Source organism: Periplaneta americana, chromosome 1, assembly GCF_040183065.1.
Source record: "Periplaneta americana isolate PAMFEO1 chromosome 1, P.americana_PAMFEO1_priV1, whole genome shotgun sequence".
NCBI classification, from domain to species: Eukaryota; Metazoa; Arthropoda; class Insecta; order Blattodea; family Blattidae; genus Periplaneta; species Periplaneta americana.
The window spans coordinates 127,163,823-127,190,367 of NC_091117.1; the positions used below are offsets into that span (position 1 = coordinate 127,163,823).

General features: G+C 33.4%; 1 long non-coding RNA gene across 2 annotated transcripts in view; it reads right to left on the reverse strand.

Annotated features, from left to right (window-relative positions):
* Positions 1-26,545, reverse strand: part of LOC138700628 (uncharacterized) — a 901,578-nt gene that overhangs the window by 305,850 nt on the left and 569,183 nt on the right. For both annotated transcript variants that reach the window (XR_011332403.1, XR_011332401.1), the window contains exon 4: positions 20,144-20,261. This is a non-coding gene — a long non-coding RNA (uncharacterized lncRNA). The remainder of the gene's footprint in view (positions 1-20,143; positions 20,262-26,545) is intronic.

The window sequence follows — 26,545 nt, forward strand, 5'->3', positions numbered from 1 at the left end:
TGTGAAACATTCTTAAAATAAATTGTTCTATTTGTAAAATCAGTGTTAAAATTGGGATACTTTCACTCCCCGCTGCTATAGAAAACCACTTTATTACAATATTATAGGTTCATTTACAAAATATTCATTTAACAATTCTGTATAAAATTAATTATTAATTAGTCCAGTGTTATTAAGGGAAATTTAATACATTTTGCGTGCGTAATTTAAATTGTCATTCGCCAATGTAGTTTTTATTTATTGAACACTACTTTAATATAATTAATATTTTGAGGCTCGGAAACAGAAATTGATGTGTAAAATACACTGAATATACCTATTGTGCAATGCGTATTCGTTAATAACGTTCTCTAAAATTGGACCGAAATATCTACAGAGGTTAGAGATACAAAAGCAAGTTGGTACAATGAAGCATTCGTAATAGTTTTTATATTGCTATAAGAATTTGGAAAGTAAACGATCATTGATTTAAAAAAAAAGATGGGGCATTGAAGTGGAAGCTCTATCTCTAAGCCCTTACTCCTTCAGTGTGTATGTGACCCAAACAAATATATAAATATAGGTCTTTAAATCACTTGTTTATCGCTAGAAAGTGCAAGCTGAGGGTTGACAATTAGTATAGTGTTCCCGTGGTGACGTCACAGATTTACAACCCTCTTGACTTTCCCTTTAAACGCTGTTATGAAGGGACCTGTGAGAGCGATAGCGACCGACCGTCCACGGACCTTGCATTTTCATAATACGTTGCATCCTAACTTACGGAAAAAGTAACATTCAATAAATGACTAAATAATTGTGTCTGTCCGAAAAAATTACACAAGGGTTATTTAATTTCATCAATAGAATATATAAAAAATTGGAGCAAATATTAAATTGTCATGTTTCGTAGGTGTTCGATTTGACATGGAATGACTCATAAGTGCGGAAGAATGATGTCATTTTTAGTTAAATATTGAAAAATAAAATCTTTGCAAAACAATTTACAACACATTTTTAGCTTCAGAACACTATCCAATTAAAGAAATGACACTTCTGAATAGTTCATTCTCTATTTGTAATATTTTTTTACTCTTAAAACTAAAGAAAAAAGGTATTTTATTAATAACTTCAAATTAATGTAACTTCGAAAATATTGAGTTGAGGACAAATGTTTACATGACATTTCTTGCTCAAAATGTCTTCAGAAACAAGCTCTGTAAGGGACGGTAAATCCTCGTGAATCACCCTGTATAATATTTTATAATGAAATTGTAGGCCTACTCATATGTATAACCAAAAAACAAATAAATAATAATGTACAAAATAACCACTGAAAAATAATACGTCATGTATTCATGTAATTTATAAAACTAAATTGTTTTATATAATCAGAAATTTTAACATATTATAAATTAGGCCTATATGCCCTGAATAAGCCAAACAACAAATAGGCGAAAACGTTTGTCAAATAAATATAAGGTTGGTTAAAAGTCGCTTTCCCCAAACACTTCTTTACATTTAATTATATTCAATTTGCATTTGACTACACATTCCTTTACAGATTTTGCTCAAAATTGGGGCCCTGTTTCTCAATACACAATTCACAACGTTTAGACACTGATTTGCAGATGGAAGAACATAACTCACTATTTTAATCGATTTTCACGAATCGACTGTTCGATCACCTATCGCAGCTATGCAGATCCTGTGGTTTCCAAGCAAAAATATCATTTTTCAGGAGATTCCTCAGCGAAAAATCACATGGTGTCAGGCCGCATGATCTGGGTGACCATTCTGTTGTGCCATGACGTGCCAATCCATTCATGCAATTGCAATTCATTGCAAGAAACTAGCAGGTATTGGATAGAGACGCAACCCAACACAATGTAACAAAGCAACATTAATAAGACATCACATCGGAAAAACAGTTGACGTACGAACATGGTTGTAAACTCACCACTTGTTACATCAGCTATTCCTTTAATCAAGTTATGACATCTATATATGTGTACAAGTATGAAGCTATGAACGAATATTGGGGAAAACGACTTTTGTCCAACTTTATATTATACATGGTGTTAAAAAGTATCCAATATTTTAGGAGGTGATAGTATGCACAAAATAAGAAAATAATGTCTAATAAACATAGGTCCTACAACATAATTTCTGAGATATGAACACTTGTTCATAGGAGGTGCTCAATGTAACGTCCATTCATGGCCATGCATTTTTGTGCCCTACAATACAGCAGACTACCATGTAATCATACCGCAGGCCTAGTTGACACCCTTGGCATGGAATAATGATACGTCACAAGGAATACTGAAAGCAAAAATCTGGTTGCCGATATGAGCGGGTTTCAGCAGAGATGGTGTTGTGAATTTTCGTAATCAGCATGTGTGAGACGATGAAAATTCCCATGCAGTTGAAGAAATAAGGCATCAACACCGATTCTCAATCAAAGTGTGGGCAGGCGTTCTTGGTGATAGATTAATAGGGCCATACGTGCTACCACAGAGACTTTCAGGACTTTATTAATGTATTGCCTACCTTGCTGGAGAATGTGCCACGTCAGCAGGACTATAGATATGTTTCAAGCACGAAGGCGCACCAGCACATGTGCGTGAACACCTGACGTTGACATTTCAGGACCACTACATTGATCGGGGAAGCACCACAACTTGGTCTGCTCGTTCCCCAAACCTAAATCCTCTAGACTTTTGGTTATGGGGACACATGAAGGAACCAGGTCAATTTCAAAGAGTGCGTGATTCCTAATGCCGAAAGGCAGAGGAATGCAATGCCATCATCCTATGAAGAAGTGTTCATATCTCAGAAAGTATGTGTTGTATAACCCATGTTTTATTAGACATTATTTTCTTGTTTTGATGCATACTAGCACCTCCTAAAATATTGGATACTTTTTAACACTCTGTATATTTTATTGACAAGTTGTTATACGAAACTGGCTAATGTACACTTATGTGAATAAAGATTAACAATTTTAACTTATAGGAACCACAAAATGAATATAAAATATTTAAATTGTATTTAAAAATTATCAATATGGTTCTATTTAGTGTAAGGTGTGAGCATTTGGCTTGTCTTCGTTATGGCAAATAGAAAGCTACTCAGATACTAGTAAAACGGAACTTTTAAGTTACATTTTAAATCTATTTTTCATATCTTACAATTTACACTGACAGCTACATTTTCATAGGTTACATGTCCTGTACAATAGTTACCCATTTACAAACTTAAAAAAACGGTTTCGGCCTAATGTAGAGGTTCTCTAGTTATCTTGCGTTCATTCAAAAGGAAAGTACAATTTTTTATTGAAGATAGCACAACTTTAGATGTCTAAGTAAGAGTTCTGGACATGCAATGATCGCGAGGATTCAGGATGTCTTTTGATGTCTTCAGCGAGAAAGAAGTCAGATATCAGTATAAAAAGAAAGATGTGAGAAAATTTGAAAATATACCAAACTGGCGCTTACTTTATGTTTGTATTAGCGTCAAAATAAGGCACTACCCCATATAATATGAAATGCAGGGAGGACCAAAACGATTCAAACAACCGATTAATTATACGTCTCTAAATTAAATCGTCTGAAATCAAGATTAATTCCTTTAAACGTTACATGCTTTTTGTCACAACGCTTTTTCATGTGTCTCATGAGCTCCTTCTCTTTATTATGAGTAATTTGGCTATGCTTTCGAATATGAGTCATTCCTTAAATCATGAAAACAATACATAATAACACTAAGGGTCGTATTCAGGAACTTCAACTTCGCTTCGTCTTGACTTTCTCAAGCCAATAGTTGGGTCATATAAAGTAAAGTGCCAGATCCGTATTCAGAGACAATACAGTACTTATCTTTCCCTTCACAAAGTTAAATGCAGGTAATAACCAACTGAACTTTGTGTTCGATGTCATCATATAATGAAGTAGTGCTTCCAGCCTACAGCTGCTCCATACAGAAAGTGCGGAAATCATTCATTGCTGGCTAAATTTCGTTTTCAATATATTTATATATTGTTTAGAATTTTATATGCGTACACATTTCTGCAGTATTATAGCCACTAAATTTTATGGGTCCATTCTTAAAAGAACGATTTGATGTGAGGCTGTGTGTCATTTTGTAGATCTTTTTGTCGCTAGTAAGAGTCCAGGGTGCACCACGAGGAGGTAGATCTACATCGCCCCCAATATCCACTCCCATGACATTGCAGAGAAAACATAATTGACAAACACTGGAGAAGGGACCTTCTATCAATACCTAGCAGACCAAGAAGATTGGCAAGTCGCGCATTTCCGCCTTGCAACTGTACACTGCTTGGCGCACCATCTCCACCGCTTCGGTATTTATCCAAATCCAACCTGCACCCTTTGCGACCTTCAAGAAACGATGAATAGGGATCACCTCCAACGTTGCCCAGCTCTAAAATCTGTGCCATATAATGGGAAGCGAGGAGCCTCATGCCTCAGCTTAATGCTTAGTTCTAAGTTCTTAGTTCTTAAAGGATTTTGTTTAGTTAATTTTTCAGATTTTATTTTAAGTTGTATCAAGTTATATTGTTTTAATCATGAAGTTGTGATTAGATCAAAGATAAGTTATCTATGTCCCTGTCATTCGAATGAATGAATGAATGAATGAATGAATGAATGAATGAATGAATGAATGAATGAATGAATGAATGAATGAATGAATGAATGAATGAATGAATGAATGAATATCAAGATTTTATGAGATATGTAAATTACATTCACAAAAGTTGTAATCTGAACACATGATTATCCACTGAATTATTATTATTTTTTTCAATAGTTCTTTTTTTCTTATATATTTTGCTGTAAATATTTAAATTAACAGTTGATAGAAATAAATTAGGATAATAATCTAAAATAGATTCCGACAAATGTGTTGTATAAAATTTAGAAAGTGCTTGTAACGACGTTGTTTAACGGAAAACTGTGTAACGTCTTCAGAGATATCAACCCACAGTAATTGAAACTACATTCTAGTGAATATTAGAATTAGTTATTTGCTTAGGTTATAATGTAGTATACATTTAATGAAACTTGTTAATTGAAATATAAGATTGTATTTTAGTATTTAATTTCATCTCATTGCATTTCATTCATTCATGTGTATAAATTATAAAACTTTGTAGAGATTTGCTGAATTTATAGATTTGTAAAATTGTATTAATTCCATAATTGAAACGTAAGATTAATTCAATAGGAGAATTCAATAATCAATATCATATTATTATTATTATATTATTATTATTATTTATAACCCTAACATACCTATTTCAGGTAAAATAGGTTTCTCTGTAAAATTGGAGTATAATAGTAAAATAAATAAATAAATAAATAAACGAATGAATGAATAAATGAATAAATAAGTCAGAAAATAAATAAGTAAATAAATAAATAGATAAATAAATAAACAAACAAATAAATAAATATTTCACTTATGGATACAAATAGTTTCTGCGTGTAGCACTTCTGCGCTACAAGTGCAGTACAGTCCATTGCCACAGATTTCTATAGATAATGCTCTTTGTCTCTCCCCAGGTCTACGCGACAACTTGATTTTCGCAGACTAAACAATATTATAGTGATACGTTAAGAAATCAAGTGGGCCTATTATTTGTGGTTATTGAAAAATGATGCGGACAAAGATTCTTCCTTCATTTAATGTCAAACGTCTCAGAGATAATTATGTTCTCTCCAATTCTCTCAAAAGTCTTAACATAATTACTATTGTCACGTAAACATGTATTTTTGTAATAAGATGGTAATAATGTTTTGGGAACCCCGGAACAGGAAAAGAAAATAAATATATTCGTTATACATACAAAGGAAACGGAACAGTCTCTGACTTTGATGTCTTAACAGATAAAACAACCGTACTTGACCTATTAAATCTATTAAGGTAATATAATTTCTATCCAGGAAATTATACTCCTACGAGAGGAAAAGCTTGCCTCGATAACATTTTTATAAATAGTCAGCAGGAAACATACAACATTCTGGTAAATAACTTCCCATATTCAGACCATTCTGCTCTTACATTGAAATTACATATTGAATTGAGAAACGAATATAAACAACCTCAAATGGTTAAAAAAAAACTTTTTTTTACCACGGAAAGAGTAATGGAATTCTGTTATAATATAAACAATATTGATTGGGAATCCCTATTTAATGTTAAAGACCCAATAGCTGCTCAAATTTTTAATACATTTTTAAATTTATTATTAGAATATTTTAATTTAACTTTCCCAATCAAGAAAGTAAAACTGAATAAAAGTAAAAAAACAACCAAACAAATGGTATTCAGAAGAATTAAAACAGATGAAAACCCAACTACCAGTACTACATCACATCAATAAGGTGACAGATCTGCCCATGGCTAAAAATAAATTAAATTAAATTAAGAAACAGTACAGAAGCCAATTAACTCAAGCAAAACTGGATTATAATACCAAATTAATCGTAAACTCCGATAACAAGTGTAAAACTGCCTGGAATCTCATAAATAGAGAAAGATCCAGTAACACTCAAAATCATACAAAGAATCATAATATATCGCCGGAACAGTTCAATGAATTTTTCATTGACTCAATGGACATAATCAAATCCAGAATTCAACGCTCTGAACTATCTCCAATGGATATACTAAACAGAAATGACAAAATCTCCTGTACTTTTAAATGGAAAGATGTCACCACCGAGCAGGTATGGGATACAATAAATACCTTGAAAAAATCAAATTCCAAAGACGTTTATGATATGTCAAATGATTTAAAAAAAAAAAGTTAAAAATTCCATATATATTTCCTCTAACACGTATGATCAATATTTGTCTACAACAAGGCATATTTCCCGATCAATTAAAAATTTCGAAAGTAATCCCAATATATAAAAAAGGCAATAGAACAAGTCCAAGTAGTTACAGGCCAATCTCTATCATTCCTGCGTTATCTAAGGTATTTGAATATGTAATTTTCAAGCAAATTTATGATTATTTTGAAAATTCAAATCTCTTTAGTACTAACGAATTTGGCTTTAGGAAAAGTAAATCAACAAATGATGCAATTGAGCTTTTAATAACGGAAATTTTAAGAAATTTTGAAAATAGGTCACCAGTTAATGCTACATTCTGCGATCTCACTAAAGCTTTCGATTGTGTTGATCATAATTTAATTTTATCAAAATTAGAATTTTATGGTATTCGAGGGAACACACTAAATATTTTTAGAACCTATCTTCATGGGAGAAGTCAATTAGTTGCTATAGGTGAAAATTGGTCAAGTCTCACCACTACACATTATGGGGTTCCTCAAGGGTCAATAATTGGTCCCCTATTATTTTAATAGCAATAAATGATCTTCCAGAATTCATTAAAGCAATAACAATTATGTATGCAGATGACACTACTTTCCTATGTTCTTCCTCTGCTCTAAATCAATTACATGCTCTCAACAACGACACTCTATCACAGATGGCTTCATGGTTTGAATCTAATGGCTTCTTGCTTAATCAAGAAAAAACCATCAACTTAACTTTCAGCCTAAACTATCTAATAAATAAGGACAACAAACTCAACTACACAAAATTTCTGGGACTTTTTATAGACTCCAGTTTAACATGGGATAAGCACATCGAGTACATATGCACAAAGCTATCAAGAGTTTTATATTTGCTAAAGAAATTACCTACTTGCATTTCTCAAAATTATTTAAGATGTGCCTACTTTTCTTTCTTTCAGTCGTTTATTCGATATGCCCTAATTTTCTGGGGAAATGGAACCAAAATTGGAAGCGTCTTGATTTTACAAAAGAAGGCCATTAGAATTTTATGTAAATCAAATTATCTGGAACATTGTCGGCCACTTTTCAGACAATCACGGATTTTAACAATCATAAATCTGTATATATATGATCTAGTACTTTACACTAGACAAAATATCGACAATTACTCATTAGTGGCCAATATACATGATCATGAAATTAGAAATACTCAACAAATTAATATCCCATATTGTAGATTACACAAGAGCAATACAAACTTTTTAATTATTGGGATGAAATTATATAATAAGCTCCCAAGTCAATATTATAAATTACCAAACAATAGTTTCAAAACTAGATTTTACAATTGGTTATTAAATAATCACTTTTATTCTGTTGCTGAGTTTTTTAACACAAATTTGTATGACATTGTATTTTAATAAATAAGTTTCAATTACAATTTAGTTAGTTTTCTTCAATTTAAAAGTTTAAAATTATTTCATGTTTTCATTGTATTACTTAAATTTTACTGCTTCTGTTATTAGTGTTTTTGTAAATGTATTTATATGTCTTTTTTCAATGTATTCTGACGAAGCCTAAAACTCTATGTCTAATGACCAAATAAATTGAATTGAATTGAAGTCTGTAACATTACTCCCTCGTACCATTCTCGTGTTTTGTGGTAGTGCACGGATAGTAAGAAATCAGGTGTCATTGTGATTAGTTCTGAAATGAAACAGTGGCAATGGAATTAGAAGATAGTGATAGTGGCCCTAGTAGGCTCTAGTTCTAAAATCTACATCCGGTATACTTGAATATAAAAGACAGTATATTTATTTATTTACTTATTTACTTATTTACTTATTTACTTACTTATTTACTTACTTATTTACTTACTTACTTACTTATTTATTCATTTATTCATTTATTCATTTATTCATTTATTCATTTATTCATTTATTCATTTATTCATTTATTCATTTATTCATTCATTCATTCATTCATTCATTCATTCATTTATTTATTTATTTATTTATTGTACTCACCCAACTTAACCCCAGCTCAGAGGAAAGAAGTCAAGAAGTCACATCAACATGCTCTCGATGTTTATGTTATGCATTTGGCCACGTCCAATAACAGAATTGCTTTACAACAGCGTTGCCAAACATAGCGCAAGAGAAAACTACTATCGTTTCTGTTAAAAAAAAATCGTACTTGCCTCAGTCCAGCGGCTGGGCTAATTCAGAGTCATAATTTGACAAGGCTGCATAACTAATAGACATGCACTGTATGATTTATTATGCTTTGGGTAAGGCACGAGTCAGCAGAGTGGTGTGAGTGAGGTCGTCTAAGCATGGCGAGAATAATATATTAGTAAATTATGGTAAATTACCCTTAAATCTACGTAAAGATTGGTTGTGCGGTGATGAAACGGACTGTGAAAGAGCTAGATGCAGATTCTGCTTCTTGCAGATTCTGCTTCTTATGTTGCTGTCCCTCCTAAGGAGGAAGATTATTGCCTTCCATTTCTTAGCATTGTCATAAGGTAAGCAGAAATCAGAGTGTTTAAAAATCATTTTATGAGCCCATATTTCATTTTTAGCAGTTATTTCCTTATAAAAAAGCTTTAAAAATCATTTAAATAAAAACTGTCAAGGCGGTTTAGGTAAAATAATTAAGAAAGACCTTGTTTTATGTGTAGCGGACGATCCTCCAATGAAACGTACGATAATTTGGAAGCACTTGTGCGATCCAGTCAAGCTGCAGGGTTGGCAACGCTGCTACTGTATCATCTTTATATTGTGGTTGAGGCACATTAAGGACTGAGAAGCATGTTGTCATGGCCAACTATAGTTTATTTATTTATTTATTTATTTATTTATTTATTTATTTATTTATTTATTGTGTTGATTTATTTAATTTACTCGTTTATTTAATTATGGTACTTTACTTATTTAATGATTCTCTCTCATAAAATATGCGAGGTTGACTGCTTCCAATGTATATCGATTCTTTTTCCAAAATGGGAAAATTTTACGTTACAATAGTAATAGATGTGATAATTATAAACAGTTTGGAAATTATATAGGCTAGGCCAGAGCCTTCTTCAGTTACAAGCCGGAGGCATACGTCGGCAACACTGTAATTAACTGTCAAGCGGAGGCCTAAGCGAAGGCCTACGATACAGAAAATATGCCAATAGTTTCTTCTCTATATATTTTTATTTTATTGGCATAATTTACATTCTTAGCTTGTTTTCTGTAGTTATATTTATTTAAAATTATATTTCAAAAAGTTTATAACAAATAATTTAGGATAACAGTATTGTTGTGGTGACTGGTTGGGTTAAAACTAAAACTGGCTTCCTGGGCATCTGAAATATTTATAGAAAAGCACGATAGATAATAGCATAAGATAATATTAAAATGTACCCTAGACCTTTCACGCTACAGGTGAAACACCATAGAGTTGCAAAACATTGTCAATTTTGTAGCTACAAATTTGTTAATTGAATGGAACTTAAGAATACTGCGTAGGAACATACAGCTTTATTGAATTATTTATTTTATTATATTCGGTGCAAAGAATATCTTTTTTGTTTATTTATTTACCATTGTACTATAAATAAAAACATGTTTCTCTTTGTAATTATTTTAAGTGGCAGTCTTTGTATGTAAGTAGCCTACTTACGCCGTATTCTGAAGTAGGCCTATAGCTAATTGATTGCAATAAACCACTATTTTCGAATCCGTAATAATTTACATCACTACTCTGAATCTTGTGCATAAAGTAATATTGAAAAAATACACGTTACGTACAATGAAAGCTATGAGCAATCACAATTACATCAATGTCACTTTAGAATCTCCCGCCTCCACTCAGCGTTGCCAAACATAACCATGCTCCGGCTTGTAACTGAAGAAGGCTCTGTATAGGCCCTTTATTATTCACTGCAAAAACGAATAACATTCGACGTTTAATAAAAAAAATATATATAACTGTGCTTACTGAATGCTAATATTAACACCCTTTGCAATATTAGGCATATATATTAGAAATATAAAAATAATTTTATTCTAACATACTATATTCTTCTTTATTTTATTGCAAGAAAATTTCGCAGTATTTTTCATTTAAAAAGGAGTCTACGTTTTGTTACTATTTCCGTCATCGTAACAATCAATTACGTGGGAAGAGTCGAGCTGTGTCTTCATCGAATACCTGCGGACGTTTACCTAGAGAAACCAGGGAAACCTCAAGAAACTTCATTCGATTTTTTGTAAGGGACAGCCACCTGTGGTGAACGCTATTTCCTGAGGTAAAGAAGAAAGGAAAATGAAACGATAAAGCTCCCCCTGTTAATTATGTACCATGTCATAAATCTAGACCTCCGTGTTGTTTTAACCCCGCTGTAAGCCCATTAGCGGTCGATGTTAAGCAATGTAATACTTCTTCTTTATCATAACCTCCTCCTTCTTTAAAATATTTTCATCCCACAAATGTCATCATCATTCAATCAGTATCATCATCATTCATTTCATCACATCATCATCAAAGTCTTGCCTTTATCTTAATCACTTTAATATCCCGTAAAGGTTATCAACATTTGCTTTTGAGTGCTTAATGGTGCTTATTTTGTCAAGTGATGTTGACGTGATTACGTCTATAAGTTCGGTCCAGTATCAGAATGCCATCCCAGAAAGTCTACAGATATAGGCTAAATTTTCAGGTCAGTTTTGTTGCGCCTGTAATTTCTAAATTGCATGACATATTCCAATGAAGTAAACGGCTTTCGGACAGACGAAGAATCAAGGCATGAGTATCCAACATGACCTTGAGTTATAGCGGGTAACATCATCTAGCGATACTCGGAAGAGGAAGTTGAAAAACGAATTGGCGACGAGAGGCAGCCGAGGCAGTGTAACGCGAGAATGCGAATCCATAGAACGTTGACAGTAGTAGCAAACGATTCGTAACAAACTAGGCTACAATCTCAATTGAGTAACAATCAGCAGTCGATAAGTTAAATTGGAAAAATTCGCGAGTGAATTTGAGTGAAGAGAGAAAATTCACAATGTCGAGGCATATATACATCGCTAATGGGAGCGGGCTATAAGCAATGAGTAGCAAACGATAGAGTACAATGGTACTACAACCGACTTGTTTACTCTAAACGCATACAAAATGGCTGCTCTCAGGAATCCCAGTACGGAGAAGACGTAGGTACCGGGTTATCAAGGTATCTGGAAAGAAGAGATGTTGATTGTCGCTACTGACGTTTATCTTTAACAGCAATTCTAAGACAGACGTATTTACGCATAAAACTTGCAGCTGTGTCCCGGATAGATTTTTATATATAAATCTCCAAGGGTAGCTGCCCTTCAGTAAGGGTTGCCAAAAGATACAGCATACTAAACAAATAAAAATAAAAAACATTTGTGTTATGATTATTATTTCCAAATGGAAGCTACCCTTGGGAAAGTATGTTTATTCAACAATTATTAGTAATTAGATATAATATAAAGAAATTTAGGTGTATAGGTGATTACGTAAAATCTGAATAGAATATTTCATTACGTCTACAGCAATAATGTTTAAAAATCTGAAAGGAATTCCAAAAGACTTAAAACATTCAACTAAGAATTTTGGAATTGTTTTCCTTGCTCCGAACAATAATCCAAATACTTCAATCTGTCCTTGTATATGATAATAATCCCTAAAGTGTTCAATTGTAGGGTCATAGATGGTCTTCTTTTCTTTATGTACTGCTATGGGTTGTTCAACTGCAGTTTCAAAGCGCACGGTTGGATCGATGATAACTGCTGTGTCATTTCCTCTATCAATGGCAGTGATGTCAACTCGCCGAGAACTTCCATCTTTTGCAAGGCAGTGGACTTCTTGGTGAAGGAAAGAAGACTTTTAGCATACTTAAGTTCTCGTATTGCATGGTGTCCAGTATTCCGGATGAGAGTTCCATGTTGGCAGAATCTCAGGATGCGGGATAAGGTTTCTATCTCAGTGCAATGTCTGCACTGGGAGCCATCCTGAGACCGACCTGGCATGGCATGCACGTTTGACACTTGTCCTATCATTTTAATTGCCTCCTTCCACTCGGATACAAAAAGACCATCCCTTGTTTTTATCCAACGGTTAACTGGCGTGTATTCCTGAAATAATGACACACCTCTACCTTTCTGACTTCAAGCACTACTTTGCATTTTGGCGACATATTTATTCTCTTTCACATTTAAACATTGTTGTTTGAATTTTAACTCAACTCCCACATTACAGAATTTACATGTATTACTCAGGACAAATAGGACCGCTGATCTCCGAGGGCATCACTATCATGTTTATATGCGAATTACGACGGGAACTGCGAGTGGAGAGGAAGAAAGAGAGCATGTACACAACCTGCAAAGATGCAATACCCGAGACATGTATGAATAACTCAGAGCGTGAATTTACATCGAAGATATAATTGTAGCAGAGAAGACGGCCCAGAAGAAGGTAGTAATATCACTACATGTAAAAATGTTATCCATAGCTAGGAAAATGCGTTATGTTATAAGCACAAATTGCGTGCCCGAAATGCTAGCTTTCTCCCATTCTTTTGCTATATTTCTCACCGATTTTTCACTCTTTCCCACTGCTTTCGCTGTTCTTTCCACAGCTCTTTTCAGAGGAATAGCTAGACCATGCTTTTTTCCTTCTTTACAGAACTTAAATATATTATATATTACTTTTCTACTTTGCGAAATTTTTCCCGCGGTGACTTCCTACGGGAAGTTTTCATGTTTCAAAATCACACATATTGCTATCGCTACATATAGAATACTTCCGAAGCAGTGTTGCCAACCGTACGATCAGGATCGTATACGTGCGATAATTTGGTATCGTGTACAATTGTAGGATCAAATCCGCGGATAGTGCGTAATATGTACGATCCTGTCGGCAAAGAGGGCAAAACATAAAAAAAGAGAGAGAATTTTAAACATTTATTGTAATTTACGATATTTGAAATGTTATATAATATACATTTCTGCAGTATTACGGGTATACTTCATTTATACATTTATTATAGTTTCTGTATGAAGCACTTCTACGTTAAAAGTATTGTACAGTCGACTGTCGCAAAACATATTTCTACAAAAATTGCTCACCTGTGTCTCCAGGTCCAAGTGACATGACAGCTTGATTCTGGTAAACATTTATTCTAGCGACGAGAAATCACGTAGTGTCCATTACTTGTGGTTATTCAAAAATGATGCTGACAAACATTCCTTTGTTTATTTGCAAATATCTCAGAGAAACGGTCTCTCCAATCCTCTCAATAGTTCAAACATAATTACTGTTTCCACGTAAGCATGCAATAACTAATAAGTTGGTTATAATCAGGGAAAGGATTTATATGTAAATACATATTTACTTATAAAGCTAATATAATTTATATTTTGCATTATCTTTATGTTTCACAATGTGTAGGGTTGAAAAATCCTACTTTTATTTTCCATATTTTTCCATATTTTAGAGTTTAGTACATATTTTCGTTAATTTCCATATATTTTCCATATTTCATATAAAACAGTCCATATTATATTAGGTTTAACAATAAAACAAAACAAAATTCCATTAACTTTTAAAAATACATTTCAACAATAGAGATTTAAACACATGTTCAGTAATCCCTTTAACATCAGAGTTATTTGAAAATTAGCAGTCCTATCAACAATGGGAAAGTAAGTTACAAAACTGTATTAATTTAATTTAAAATTTTTAACAGACTTCAGTTGTGCAGCTCAACAGTTAAATGCCAGTCAGAGTACACATAGGTTCAGTTTTGTAAATCATACTATAAAGACGGTAAATATGCCAAAAGTACGTCATTCAGTCAATTTAAAATCAAAACTAACAAGTTACATTTCAGAATTTAAAGAAGATGGTTTATCAACTGACAATAAAATATTATTTTGTAATTTGTGTCAGTGTGCAGTATCATCTACACAAAAGTTCCTGGTGCAACAACACATTACAACTAGTAAACATCAGGCCAACAAACAACTAAATTCCAAGCAGAGACCATTGTTTTTAACACAACCAACAACATCGAATGTAAGATCTGAGTTTAACATCGACCTGTGCCGTTCTCTCATCTCTGCTGATATTCCTCTCTACAAACTAAAGAATAAGGTCTTCAGGGAATTCCTTGAAAAATATACTCAACATACAATCCCGGATGAGTCAACACTTAGGAAGACGTATGCTCCATCCATCTACGATGAGACAATACAGAAGATAAGAGATGAAATTAAAGATAGTTCAATTTGGGTTTCCATTGATGAGACTCCCGACAAAGAAGGTAGACTTGTTGGTAATGTAGTTATCGGTTTGTTAAGTGAACAATATTCTGAACGAATTCTTTTACATTGTGATGTTCTAGAAAAGTGCAATAACAAAACTATAGTTAAACTGTTCAACGAAGCTATGGGTATCCTGTGGCCAAAGGGTATTATGTACGATAATGTGTTATTCTTTATTAGCGATGCTGCCCCTTATATGGTCAAAGCTGGACAAGCATTATCTGTTGTATATCCTAAATTGACTCATTTTACTTGTGTGGCGCATGCATTTCATCGTGTGGCAGAAGTGGTCAGAGACAATTTCCCTAAAGTAGATTTGTTGATTTCATCAGTGAAAAAAGTATTTCTCAAAGCTCCCAGTAGAGTTAACGTGTTGAAAGAAATGTACCCTGAAATTCCATTGCCACCAAAGCCAATTTTAACTAGATGGGGTACATGGCTAGAAGCAGTTGAATATTATGCCGAACATATAGACTCTATTAACAATGTTCTCCTTGCATTGGACTCTGAAGATGCAGTCTCAATTGATACTGCGAAAACAGTTACCTGTGACATAAGTGTGAAGAATGACTTAGCTCACATTCAGCATACATTTCCATGCATCATAAAAACGCTCAAAAGTCTCCAAAATAGGCACCTTTCACTATCTGAAAGTTTTGAAATTATAAATAGTACTGTGGAACAACTGAATCGTGGTAGAGGTAAAGTTGCAGATGCAGTAAGACCTAAGGTGGACACTGTACTTTCAAAAAACCCTGGATATGAAGAACTACAAAAGGTTGTTGCTGTGATGAGTGGTGAATCAACAGTGAAGATTAACTTGGACTTATCCCCAGCAGACATTGTGAAATTGAATTATGTACCAGTTACTTCTTGTGACGTCGAACGCTCTTTTAGTCAGTATAAATCTATCCTCAGAGACAATAGAAGAAGATTCACTTTTCAGCACTTGAAAGAAATGTTTGTAACCTATTGTTATGGTAACAGACAATAAAAATTGTGTTTTGTTGAAACTACATTGGAAGATAAGGTACGTCCATTATATTTTTTGTTTAGTTTGATTAAAATGTACCAATATTTAACGTACATAGTCATTTTTTTTATAATTTTAAGTCCATATTTAATTCCATATTTTGGTAAAAATCCATATTTAATTCCATATTTTGGTAAAAATAACTACATATATATTTACATATTTCATATATTTTTAGTCCATATAAATCCGTTCCCTGGTTATAATGTTTTGAGAACCCCATAACAGAAAAAGGGAATAAACATATTCAATATAGTACAGTAGCGACAAAAAAAAAAAAACCGGACCGACCCTTGTAGCTGATTTCAGAGCTTGTTCGCTCCAGAGCACGATAGACTGATAACTAAGACTTTCGTGGTTCGAATCCTGCCTGGGAAGGAAACTTTTTTTGTTCCTTATTCAAATTGATTCCCAATACTTTTCGATTGCTGGTAAAATTCATGTTCTGAGAATAATAAGTTAATTAAGTAGTAAAATATCGCTGCAATCGAAAAGTATTGGGAATAAATTTCAATAAGGAACAAAAAAAGTATCCTTCCCAGGCAGCATTCGAACCACGAAAGTCTTAGTTACCAGTCTATCCTGCTCTGGAGTGAACAAGACTGAAATCAGCTATAAGGGTCGGTTCGGTTTTTTTTTGCCACTACTGTACATACAAAGGAACAAGGAACAGCCTGTTACAGTACTTTCTTTTGCCAGTCGTGTTTCGAGGTAGTGTATGGGCAGTAAGAAATCAGGTGTCATTGTGATAGGTTCTGACGTGAAATAGTGGCAATGGAATCAGAAGATAGTGATAGTGGTCCTAGTAGGCTCTAATCACAAAAAATCTACAACCGGTGTACCTAAATATATGCTGCAGGACGAAAACAAAGTTGTAAAAAAATTATGGTAAACAGTTCCTTAAGTTAAAGCTTGATTTTGTTCTGATGAAACAAACTGTAAAAGGGCTAGATGTAGGTTCCGGCTCTTCTGTTTCTACTGTTGTTGATCCTTCTGATGATCCTCGCAAGGTAAGGAGACAACAAAGTCTTAAAACATCATTTTATGTGCTGATATTTAATTTTTAACAATTATTTTCTTATAAGAATTTTAAAATATCGTTTAGATAAAACACTGTGGAGGGAGTTTAGATAAAATAATCAAAATAGGCCTATTCTATATGTAGTATACGATCCCCCAATCAAAAATACGATAACTTGGAACCAATTGTGCGATCCAGTCAAGCCTCAGGATTGGCTTTCGAAATAACTTTCTTTCATTGTCACAGAGCAGGAACTGGTAGCATCTAAATTTGTTGTTGAGTGAACACCCGATATCACAGCGCAGTCGAGTTGGTTTATAAACACGCACCCGGTAAAGATAGCTGTCCCGAGTAGTAGTTATAATATTATTTTTACTTAAAATCTATTATATATATTCTGTTCCACGAAAACCCGAACTTACTTCATGTGTCTTCCCATACACAAAACCTTCAGTATCACTTTACAACTGCAAATGAAGAAAATAAGTATTTCTTCCAAAGTCAAGATGAAGCTGCAGATTCAGTTACTTGTAACTACAGAACACATGTTTAGCTTTGTCACAAAGCCAATGCATGGGCTCCAGCAGAAACTACATAGTTTATAAACACAGTGTACTTGGAATTTATTATCATACACATCTTACCCCTAAACGCCCTATTTCTACAAAATCTGGACATCCTGTATTTAAATAGAAAAGAAACATTCATATAATAAAATTAAAACTATTTGGGATATTATTCAAAATTAAAATCGGTCGATATCCAAGGAACGAAAATGTTTCTTTTATTAAAATTAATGTTAATAAAACAGAGGGTTCAAATTCTATTGCAAGCTCCTTTAACAACTTATGTATAAGTCAAACATTCAAGATTGTGTCGAATAAGCTGAAATTGATTATTTAGCAGATGCATTTAATACTGAATTTCCAGATCTCAAAAATATTCCCACTACTGCAGTAGAAATTATGTAGGCTATGTGATAAACGTCTAGAAACAAAAAACCTCTGTATATGATGAAATACCAAATGAAATTCTAAATGTTTGTTCTGAACTAATTTTTCCTCCTTTAATATATTTAAACAATTCTTTACTGCAATGTGGTATTTTCCCAGAAAGACTCATACAGGTCTACTCAAAAGTAAAAGCAATACACAAAAGGGGGTATAAATCTGTTATTTATAATTACATACTTCACGATTATCAATACTTTGAAAAGCGATTGAGGAAGTATTTATACCGGTAATAGATTATATCATTCTTTGGAATCCTTTGGATATATTAATTTAAAGCAGTTCAGATTTAGAAAACAAAAATCGACTGGGAATGCAGATTTTAGATTGATGGATGAAGTACTGAATACTTAAAGTACAAAATGAAATGTTCGGGAATATTTTATGGGTTCGTTGAAGCATTTGACTATGTACAGTAGATCATAATATACTGGCAAACAACTTAAAAGTTTATGGTATTAGAGATGAGATAATTGTTACAAATCATGCCACTTTTGTAATTTTTTTAAGTCTGTACATTAGGATGCAAAATTGAACTGTAAAGAATCAAGTTTCTAGAAGTCGTATGATTTGTAATAATTTTTGTGATAAGTGTGTAATAATATTGTAATTTTTAATTACAAATTGGGAAAAAAATATATACGAGTTATATGTACAAAGCAACTACGGAATTAAAAACACATTTATAGTCTCAGAATACTAGTCAATTAAAGGAATGATACTTCTGAATAGTTCATTCTCTATTTGTAATATTTTTTTACCTTGAAAACTAAAGAAAAAGTTATTTACAAACAACTTCAAATTAGTGTAACTCTGAAAATATTGAGAATAGAACCCATGTATATACATTTTTTTCTCAAAATGTCTTCGGAACTAAGCTCCGTAATTGGCGAAAACTCCTCGTGAATCACTCTGTATATTTACATATATATCCAAACTAATTTCGACAAAGAGAAACTATCACCAGTATAATATAAATTATTATATTTACAAATTTATCACTTGGCAGGTGCTGATCGTGTTAAACAACTGGTAGGACTAAAAAGCATGTTTTATGACAGAACTAAATCAAATAAAACCAAGAATACACCAAATACAACAACCGGGTCCGAATTCATGAGGAAAAACATTCTCTATACGAGCTATGAACTTACGTGGAAAACTGCTGAAGTAAAAAACCGTATACGGAAGAAGAATTTATTAAACGCGCCTTATTAAAATAGCACAACATATATGTATTCGAGAAATGACGAATTTTGAGAAAGATCATAGTGATAAAGATTTATTAAAGTTCCTGGTGAGTACATTATTAAAAAATAACCTTTGTTTGAATAAATTTGAGCGTTTAATTGCTATTGTCCGTCATAGTAAATTAAACTAGTTCTGTTTTCTTTAAGGATAGCAATCAGTTTGCACTATTGCATACGATCCACCACTGGGGAATATCAAGGAGGGTTTGTGACAATTTAGCCTAGCTTACGAGGTGACTGAGCTAGGAGGGTTTGCTGTGATCACTGCAGAACAGCAAAAGGTATAAAAAATGCTTATCACTAAACTACGCGAGCCTCACTCATCGAAGGTATAACATCACGAGACAGACTAAACTAACTCAAACCCATGTCATTCACCAATAATAATGCATACCCCCAATGCGAAATGTGTCTTAACAACCCTTACACTGCGGGTGATTTAAACCGTAATCTACTCGCATACAAGCAGCAAATTTCGAAAATTAACTACAATAATATATTCTCTTAATTTCTCCGAAATAAAAATCGTATCACCATTCTTTGTTCATACGAGTAAATGGAAGATAAATCAGCCGGTTTCACTTCGAAAACAGGCATTTATTAATACCCCATAAGCCTAGTTAATTTACTTTTATACAAACATCATAACAATAAACCTACTGAGTAGTTTTAATAATCTTACTTTTATGCAGATCCATGTAGTTGTCCTTGTCCTTCGCCTCGTCACTGCAGCCGCTGTTCGTAACATTCCATTTTACTAATGCTTCTATCGTAGCAATGTTTACAGTAGGCGATTCGTTCTGAAATTGGAAATTACACTTTTACTCTTACACTTTTCACTAATTCGTAATGTTTTTAATTACATATTGTACAGTGAGGGACAAAATTGTTGAACGGGCGAAAATGTTTGGAGATCTTAAGAGGCTATATTTTAATTCCCTCTCAGCATAGATAGCTATGTAACATTTAAACAGAAAAGAGAAGCGAATATCTCAACATATGAACGAAAACCTTCGGCTCGGAGCATGCGCAGTGTGACATTCTTTGACTTCCAAGAAACTCGAGTCGTTCAGCTGTTATGTCCCTCATTGTACTACGTACAGTATATAATGTTGAGTGGTTCGAGTATTTTCTAAGTCAAAGAATGCCACACTGCACATGCTTCGGGCCAAAAGCCTGGATCATACCATGAAGAGAGATTCGCGTCTCTTTCCTGTTTAAATATTACGTATCTATGCCGAGGAGACATTAAAACATGGGGGGAGGAGTGGTTACAATTTAACATACGTATACAAATATACAAACGTAAAATGCTGTAGCTCTTTTAGAAAAAACAAACCTATAATATGCAGGAAGAGCCGCAAGCGTATTAACCTCAAAACAAGCGCAGTGGTCAAGTGGTTAAAGTGTATGAGTCTAGAATAGTCTAGAGTACGAAATCGCTGGTTCGAATCCCGACACAACCAATTATGTTTCATTTTTTTTTATTTACTTTTATTTTATTGTGTATCAACATCTAGGTTATTTAGCGTCTGAATGATATGAAGGTGATAATGCCGGTGAAATGAGTCCGGGGTCCAGCACCGAAAGTTACCCAGCATTTGCTCGTATTGGGTTGAGGAAAAACCCCGGAAAAAACCTCAACCAGGTAACTTGCCCCGACAGGTGTGAACTTCATTTTTTTAACAAGTAAAAATATATATCCTTTTCGTATGACTTCATATTAATTTGAGTCTCTAAATGTAATGGTATATTAATATTATTTGCGCATTTATCTTTCCACTATACTTCGTTCTAATTCTATAATACACCAGTTAATCCATTCATATTATCTTAGAATGGACTACCGCCTGGACGTGTGTCGTGTCACCCGAGGGGCGCACATAGAACATTTGTAGAGTGTGGGAATAAAATTGTGTTGCGTGTACGGTTCTTTTGATGTATCACTCATTGTTGTGCGAGTAATACTTTGGAAAATATTGCAATTTGAAAACGAATGATTCTTTTGTAGTAGCCCTACACTGTAAAGCATGTGGAATTCGGCAATTTTAATTAGCTAATGCTTCAAAGAAACGGTCGTTAAAATAAATTAAAATATTTAATGTTCTTATTTTTCTGATGGCCTAAAAGTAAACACACCTTTATATTTTATTACTTCCATACACGACGACAATTAGTGGCCAGTAGCTCTATCCCTGACTCTACATTGGCGTTTCTTACTCGATGTTACCGCACCATATTGCATTGACCTATTGCTCAGTACTACAAGTCACTACAATGCCATTTATTTCCTTTTTGAGTGGTTTTATAGATAATTTCGGATTCTTGTCATGTAATGTCCACAATTAAACTACCACCGTTCAATTCTAGCCAAATTTCAAAGGCTCGCCTGTGTTATGTGTGGTCACATTAGACGCATTTCTATGGTGGAAAAGGATACTGGTTGTAGCTTCCAGTTTAACTGGAAGAGTTTGTTGTGCTGTGCGACAGGAACGAACATAATGGGCAAAACACTTGTGCAGCAGTAGTCGAAATTTTAGTCGAAATATTCTCGTCACCAAAGAGACAAAACGAAAGACTGCATAATATAGAGCATACATATTCGTGAACTTCGGGATCACCAGCAACACTGGGATGAAAGTAGATAATTTCTGTATTTGAAACTCTATTGAACTTACATAGAATGCAGTACTTACTGTACATGTTTGTGAACTTAAATCAATAATATTTGTTTTAATAAGAATTGTTTAAAATATAGTCAAAGCATAACATAGGCCTACTTCATTCGACTTTTTCTTTTATATCAATTCCAGAAGATGCTGTACAAACTGCGTGGTTATTAAGGCCTGATAAAATTGGCGATTAGTCTGTCTTCGAGAGGTAGCATAAACACAACCGCCACTTCACTTTTGACTTGGCTTTTCGAGGGCTAGACCCGGCACAGATTCTTGCACTTAGACTTGAACTGAATTTCGAGAGTGGGATAATAATAATAATAACAATAATAATAATAATAATAATAATAATAATAATAATAATAATAATAATAATAATGTTTTATTTTCGCTGGCAGAGTTAAGGCCATAAGGCCTTCTCTTCCACTCAGCCAGCCTTAATCAATACAATACATATTTAAATTACGAATATTTACACTACACTTAAAAGGTTCTCCAGCAATATTCTTCAGTTAAGTTAACGACTACATATTTATTTAAATTTAGATAAATCTATAAGGTAAAGTAGTAACTTAATTTATGAGCTAATTTAATTCAATCAATTATAATTAATTTGCGCTTTAGAATATGCCATTAGGAAAGTTCAGGATAACAGGCAGGGTTTGGAATTGAACGGGTTACATCAGCTTCTTGTCTATGCAGATGACGTGAATATGTTAGGAGAAAATACACAAACGGTTAGGGAAAACACGGAAATTTTACTTGAAGCAAGTAAAGCGATCGGTTTGGAAGTAAATCCCGAAAAGACAAAGTATATGATTATGTCTCGTGACGGGAATATTGTACGAAATGGAAATATAAATATTGGAGATTTATCCTTCGAAGAGGTGGAAAAATTCAAATATCTTGCAGCAACAGTAACAAATATAAATGACACTCGGGAGGAAATTAAACGCAGAATAAATATGGGAAATGCGTGTTATTATTCGGTTGAGAAGCTCTTATCATCCAGTCTGCTGTCCAAAAATCTGAAAGTTAGAATTTATAAAACAGTTATATTACCGGTTCTTCTATATGGCTGTGAAACTTGGACTCTCACTCTGAGAGAGGAACATAGGTTAAGGGTGTTTGAGAATAAGGTGCTTAGGAAAATATTTGGGGCTAAGCGGGATGAAGTTACAGGAGAATGGAGAAAGTTACACAACACAGAACTGCACGCATTGTATTCTTCACCTGACATAATTAGGAACTTGAAATCCAGACGTTTGAGATGGGCAGGGCATGTAGCACGTATGGGCGAATCCAGAAATGCATATAGAGTTTTAGTTGGGAGACCGAAGGGAAAAAGACCTTTAGGGAGGCCGAGACGTAGATGGGAGGATAATATTAAAATGGATTTGAGGGAGGTGGGGTATGATGATAGAGACTGGCTTAATCTTGCACAGGATAGGGACCGATGGCGGGCTTATGTGAGGGCGGCAATGAACCTTCGGGTTCCTTAAAAGCCATTTGTAAGTAAGTAAATAATTAATTTGAGGTTTGAGTTAGCTAGTAAAATGATGAAAATTAATTTGATATAAGCTTACTAGAACTATGTTACAGGGAGAAATATATATATATATATTTCTATAATGAGAATATTAATGTAATTGCCATTAGAGGTTTTGTAAATCTATTTAGAGAAATTAATGATAGTAATAGGAATGGACAGATGTTACTACTATCCAGAAGATCTATTGCACTAAGAAGTTAGGTGAAATCCCAACCCACACGGGCTGACTACTGGCTACACCAAGGTTCGTGTGCATCCAGGTTTCGAGCAGAAAATCCCATTCGTCCCTAGACTAGCTCCCACCGTGCGTCATCAGTCGGCGCGGCGCGGCGTTCAGAGAATCCTATCTAATGATGATGGAATAATGTAAAGTAGATGCCCCATTGTGTGCCCTACAGGGCGTTCGGAGTTTAGAATATACCATTGCATATATAGGCGTCTTCTTAGCGGACATCCTCCCTCTTTATAATATAACTAAAATAAGTTACTTACATACCGTATTTACTCGAATCTAACGCGCACCTCAATTTTTAAAGGCTTGAAATAAAAAAAATTACTGGCGAATGCAAAGCACAGCTGCAAAGCAAGTGCAAAATTTAATTTTACTGCACACAACAATGAGTTAAAGTTATAGACTTTTATTATTTATCACTTTATCAGTATTACAATATATTATAATACGGTAACATTATAAAAAAATGGATTTACAATATTAATTTTAACTACACTGCACAACTTTATAAATGAGTTTCTAAAAGTTAAACAAATTACTGACCTATTCTTATAATTAACATACAGTCTACCTAGTATAACTTGTCATGTCCTTCCCTTACGCATTTCAAAATCTCTTCGTCTACTTCGGAATCCCTTCCTTTTCATGGGCCAGTGAAATTTTTCCTCCTCGCTTTAGAAGCAAATATCGCCATTCTGTGATGGCGCCATAAGCAAATGTTGCTCTCTGCTACATCGAATTCTCTTGCAGCCTGCCTGTTTCCATGGTTTTCAGCATAAAGTATAACCTTTCGTTTGAAGCTTGCTTCATAAGACACCCTTCGCTTGTTGTCTTTCATCTCCTGATAAAGTACAACTTATTTTGAAGTATTTGCCGGTATTAAAAACAACGCCTACAAAAATACGGAAGTGAGGAACGACGAGCAACAAGGTAGCCCAGAGCTGAAGTACATGCAGAACCTAAGCAAAAAGACAAGCGGAATTTTCGAGTTTGTATACGAATCTAGTGCGCCATCGATTCTAATGTTCACACCGATTCTGAAGACTAAATTCAGATAAAAAAGTCCGCATTAGATTCTAGTAAATACGGTATTTTCTAACGCATATAAAATAACAGAAGTAAATCTAAATAGGCTACTATAAGTAAGCATTACTTCAAATATAAACGCTTTATAATGCTTACAGATAGACTTGCATATTAGTTTATGTTGTATTTCCAGTCACTGAATAAATTTAATAGGTTTAGGCCTACTTCTGTTATTTTGCAATTCATTTTGCGTAATTTTCAGAAAAGTCTATGAATATGTTAGAAATTTAATTTTTTTCAGTCGTTGACTTTACTACTTTATATATTTTGTTAGGTGTTAACCTTTACATAATAAATTGTGTGATGTATGAACGTTTTCGATGACCATGTCAACATCATCAGATACACTCTGTCATTTTACAATATCAATACTCTCAGTGTTATCTACACAATCTACACATACAATACATGTTTACTATCATATGAAGATAAAACCTATTAAAAATTATATGAATTAGTTTTATAATGTTGAATTGTCAACAATTAAAATATACTTATATTATCATGGGTATATTCTTTGCAAGTCATCACATGTGAACGATAATATGAACGATGTAATGATATGAGGCTAAAAGTAAGATAAAATATAAAAATGAGCTAACTCTATTTAATGCTTTACTATGCATGTGAGGATTTGCAAATTACAATATTTTGTTACAAGGTATTCACTTTTCCATATCATGGTGTAAAATTCTAGCCTGTTATAACTGCCTATATTTTGTAGATCTTGGTGTTATTATTTATGCCAATATGTTGGGTTTAAACTGTTTATAGTTAATCAGATGATGGGCGTATGTTCTGTTGTTGTTCATGTTACACTGAAAATAATCAAAGTCGTAGGTAATCTAATTTTGAAACTGATGGATTTGATTTTAATATTTGTAATGTATTAAATGAAACTTACGGATAATTATTCAATCTAGTAGTGATGTTGTAGAAGTTTATTTAACATGGTGTGAATCGAAAGTCTGAAATCGCTGAAAGAAATTAAATGTTGAAAATTAATATTAGCTTAGTTAAAACAAATGGTGCAATTTGTTATATAAATTTGATTGAAAGTCCGGTTTCAATTAATGTTGAAAAATGGGATAGCTACGAAATAAACTAAATAAAATGTAAATGTCGGTAATAAATTCTAACTTTGCTAGAGCAAGTCGGAAATATTTAATTATATTAACTACATACACTGAACAATACTCACTAGTTGTGGAAGTGTTTTCTGTGGATGTTGGTCGTGTACTGGTTAAGTAGGGACTGTGTGCCTGTGTCTAACACAGTTTACGTAAGAAGTAAATAGTGCGCGTATGAATATACCGCATCACATGCTGTATAGTGTGTTTTGTAAATTGGGTAAATTTTCATTAATCAATGATTTATCTTTTTTATATTATTTCGAAATATAATATTCTTTTGCCGTGTTTGTGTATTATCTTTATATGTTTTGATTATTGTTAGGGTATCACTTATTGATCCAAGTTCATATCCATATTGAATGAGATGGGATGCATATTTAGATTTTGTTCTGTTGTGTTTAAAATC